This window comes from Mastomys coucha, unplaced genomic scaffold (assembly GCF_008632895.1).
Source record: "Mastomys coucha isolate ucsf_1 unplaced genomic scaffold, UCSF_Mcou_1 pScaffold1, whole genome shotgun sequence".
In the NCBI taxonomy this organism is placed as follows: domain Eukaryota; kingdom Metazoa; phylum Chordata; class Mammalia; order Rodentia; family Muridae; genus Mastomys; species Mastomys coucha.
Genome location: NW_022196891.1, coordinates 69,016,346 through 69,020,729, shown reverse-complemented (window position 1 = coordinate 69,020,729; position 4,384 = coordinate 69,016,346).

Below are 4,384 nucleotides of genomic sequence, written 5' to 3'. Positions count from 1 at the left end.
AATCCGGACTCAAAGTAAAGGGTGTTTTCCCTTTTCCAGAAGGACACTTATTATTCCTTGAAGAATCCTGAAAGTGGAAAGAAAGGAGTGTCACTAACGGTAGACCCTGCAGGTCAGGGATTCCAAATACACTATTCCATAAATCTTTGAAACAATAAGATGCTAGTATGATTTCCCTATTTTACTGATAGAGGTGTAAGAGTTGCCATACATACACACACACACACACACACACACACAGAGAGAGAGAGAGAGAGAGAGAGAGAGAGAGAGAGAGAGAGAGAGGTTTGTAGTCTTTGGGCTCATGATGACCAACAGCTTACTATCTATAGAACATGTCTTCTAGTAGAGTGGTGGGAGAATCCTAGATATGTGTGGTTTCTCATTCCTAGCCTCCATCATCTGTGGTACAGTATCATTTCCTCCCTTCCCCATGGGTTCCCCATGCCTCACTCTGAGAGTGAGGAGGATTTATACAAAGAACAGCTTCTCTCAAACTCAAATGGGCTTTGCAGTAAAGCCATATCCAATTCTTTATTCTTAATTAGTAATGTCTGTGTTATGTGTATGAGTGTGTCATGCATGTGCATGTTGTACATGTGTGTGTTACATGTATGTCATGTGTTACACGCATGTCATGTCTGTGTGTTGTACTTGCATGAGTAATGTGTGTTATGAGTATATTGTGCATGCATGTATATGTGTATGTTGTACATGTGTGTGTTATGTGTGTGCATGTTACATGCATGTCATGTATGTGTATTATACATGCATGTGTGCTACATGTATGTCATGTCTGTGTGTTGTACATGCATGTGTACTATGTATTATGAGTATATTGTGTATGCATGTGTGTATGTTGTACATGTATGTGTTATACATGTGTGTTGTACATGCATATGTGTGCAGGTGCACTCATACGTGCGTCAACGTGTAGTCCAGAGATCAATGTTGGGTGTCGTCCTCTATAGCTGTGCACTTTATATTTTTAGGCCGCATTTCTCACTGAACCAGGAGCCAATCACTTCAGGCAGACTGGCTGCTTGGCAAACCCTGGGATCTGCCTGTCTCTGCCCCTGGTCCCTGCACAGGTTACAGGGGTTATAGACACAGTGCACCTGGCTCTTATGTGGGCATCAGGGACTCAAGCTTGAGGGGCAAGCACTTTATAGTCTGCGCCATCTTCTCAATCTCCAGCTCTTGAGAGCCAAGGTGTGATGCCTTCTAAGATTTGCTGCCCTTTCTTTCTCTTGAGACTGCATAGCTCCAAGCAGCAAAGTTGTCTGTCTTCCCGTATCTAGAGCTGAGGCCTCTGACCAATTTGGTTTCCCAACCTATGACCATCTTCAACATGACTTCTAAGTAAAAGTCCTCTATTACACAAACTATTCTGGCAAATAAAGAGTCACCCAAGGATGGGCCAGATCACCTAGCCACATGGGGCTCACGATGAACACATTTATCTGGATGAGAAAAAAAAAACCCACAAAAACAAAATGAAAGCACAAAATTTCCCCAAATTCTGAACATCTCCTAGGAGACCTAATTGCAGAGTCTAAAACTGGCCTGGGGAAAACACTGGGAAAAAATACCCGTGTCTGCCCTGCTGGTTAAGATGCGGAAGCTGTCAGCGGGTAGAGGGGGCCAGGTATCTGATACAGGGTCTGAGTAGATCAGTCAGCCAGAAACCCTTCTTGTTGGGCTGTGTGTGTTTGGGGTAGAGGGTGGAGGCAGCAGAAGACTCTGATAAGGAGAGAGCTGGTGAAGAACCTGTATGAGAGAAGCACTGGCTCAGATCCAGGCCCAAGCGTTACACGATCCCTTATGTCATCTGTGGGGACTAAAATTGCCCACTACAAGCTCCTCACTCACATCAGTGCCTCAAACTCAGGTCAGAGCACTGACGTATGGGGATGGAGAGACACTGTGGACTTCCTCTCTAGACATCTTTCATTTTCACTGATGCTTCAGCCAGCAGACCCCAGAGCCCCCATGGCACGGAAGTCCTCCCCCACCAGAGGGATGCAAGGGGGACAGCCTGGACTGACTGGCCTCTCTCTGTTCATCAAAGAACACTTGGCAGAGAGCCACTACGTCACAGATTCCTCGGGACACTTTTAGAATCGTTCTTGTTAGAGCTACGGTGCTTCCTAAGGCTCCTTACCACACAATTTCCTGGCCTCCTTGTTACTGGCAAGAGTGTTTAGCGAAGGGGAAATGCTGTGTCACATTACTCCTTCTAGGAAAGAACTGCAGTCAGGAACCAGGGACAGCGCACCCTGACTCACCAGTTTCAGGTCATTTCTGAGCAGACCGCCTCCTATAGCCAAGTAGTGGACATGGCAATCAGTACAAAGTAGTCTAGAGGCCTGGGTAACTCCAGCAGCCTTGTTCTTCCCTCTACACAGACTTCAAACTTCCATTTCCTTTTCTTTTGACAAACCTGTCGAGTGTTCTTCCCGCAAGTGCTAAGGAGGAGCAAAGCCTGTTGTTCATTCCTTTCTCTCTGAAAAGTTCAGGTTGATACTCACCTAGCTACTTCCTGTGAGACGTAGCAGGGAAAATGGTGGATGCGTGACCTGAGGGGTCATTCTGTGGCCTCCTGAGATACTTGCAAGTCATGTATGTAGTCTGGTGTAGGGAGCCCTGCATGCTGATGGGGTGTCCTGACCTGAAGTAAGTCCAGGGAAGAGGGGAAAGTTTGGATACCTCAATAGTTTGCCAAGCTTAGCTGTAGGGGGATGGATTCTAAGTGGGGTCTCTGGAGGGAGCAAGACAAACTCTGGGAAGTAACTACAGATAAAGTGAAATGGCAGAAATCCAACACCCTCCTGCCGCCCATCCACTCACATGCTCTAGCACTGAGTGTGAGTGTGTGTGTGTGTGTGTGTATGTGTATGTGTGTGTGCATGTGTATGAAGCTTAAAACTGGTTTAAAATATAATGCTTTATCTATAAAAGGTATAAAATATAATACTCTAAAATCATTTTATCAGCGTGGATGACTTTATCAGAGAACATTTCCAGTTAAAAGAAAAATATTCATGAGTTTAAGTTTTAGAACTGTGTATGTACAGATGGGTGTGTAGGTGCATTGTGCATGTATGCATATGTGTGTGTGTGTGTGTGTGTGTGTGTGTGTGTATGTGTGTGTGTATCAAGGATAACTTGCTAAGATTGGTTCTCTCCATCTATAGTGTGGGTTCCAGGAATTGAATTCAGGTAATCAGCCAGTTAGTGTTGGATTCCCTTATACACTAAGCCATCTCAGCGGGTAAGATTTTAGGGTTTTAGGGTTTTAATTTCATCCTGATTAATTATCTGACGATAATTTCATTTATCATCAGATAAATGATGTTTCATTTATCTCAGTTTGATGGCCTGGGGAGCATGGATTAAACTTTTTTCCCTGAATGTGTTGAGAGTGTCCATGGATGAGATTAGCACTGGAATCTGTGGAGTCAGCGAGATACATGACACCCCGACAGAGTGACTGTCACCACCCTCTGAAAGGCTATAGAGGACAAAAGGTGGAACAAACGGGGATTTAGTCCTGTAGCTTCCTGACTGGCTGCTTGATGTGGGACAAGTATATATATATTTCTATATTTCTATAGCATGTTGTTTGACTCTGGAGAGCTACCTCTTTTAAAACTGAAAATAAAATCTAGTTTAGAAGAAAACTTTTTAAAGGAAACATCATTTTCCATAGCTTCCTAACTTTGTTTTCTAATGTGGAAACATTTGAAAACATCCTCCAAATCTTTGTTTATAAGACAGTATGTGGACTGATCCAGCATCTGGCTCCATAGCCAGACAGGCTTGGGTTCGAATCTCTATTCTAACATTTAGAAATGATGCCATCTATTAAACAGATTAAACTGTTTAATAATTGTACACCATGACTTCCTCTCAAGCATCAGTAAAGGGCAGGACCGTATCTCAGAGCTGTTAGGAAAACACAAGGACCCTCGTGCAAGATGCCATATGTAGTATTTGGCATGCGGGAGCCATTTTATAATTGAGCTCCATTAGGATTATTGTTTCTAGAAGAGAGCATGAGGGATTAAATGAACATTCCAAGTAGCAGCAACTAGTGGTGTCCAGGAAGTACTTCTCAGAGGTCAAGACAGAGAATGATTTCAGAGACATGGTAAAGTGCTTCAGGAACCTCTCAGATAAAAAATGCCATTCGTGACTTCTCCATAGGAAGGCACGACAGACTTGCTGTATAAATCTGAAACAAAAGCACACTAAGGACTGTCAAGAACTTTTAACAGTTTGTGAGGAAACGCTGATAATTTAGGTGGAAGTCCACCATGACCGGATGGCCTTTGAGCTCCACGCAATATGGGAAGACTCCCTTCATTAGTGGGGCTTCTCC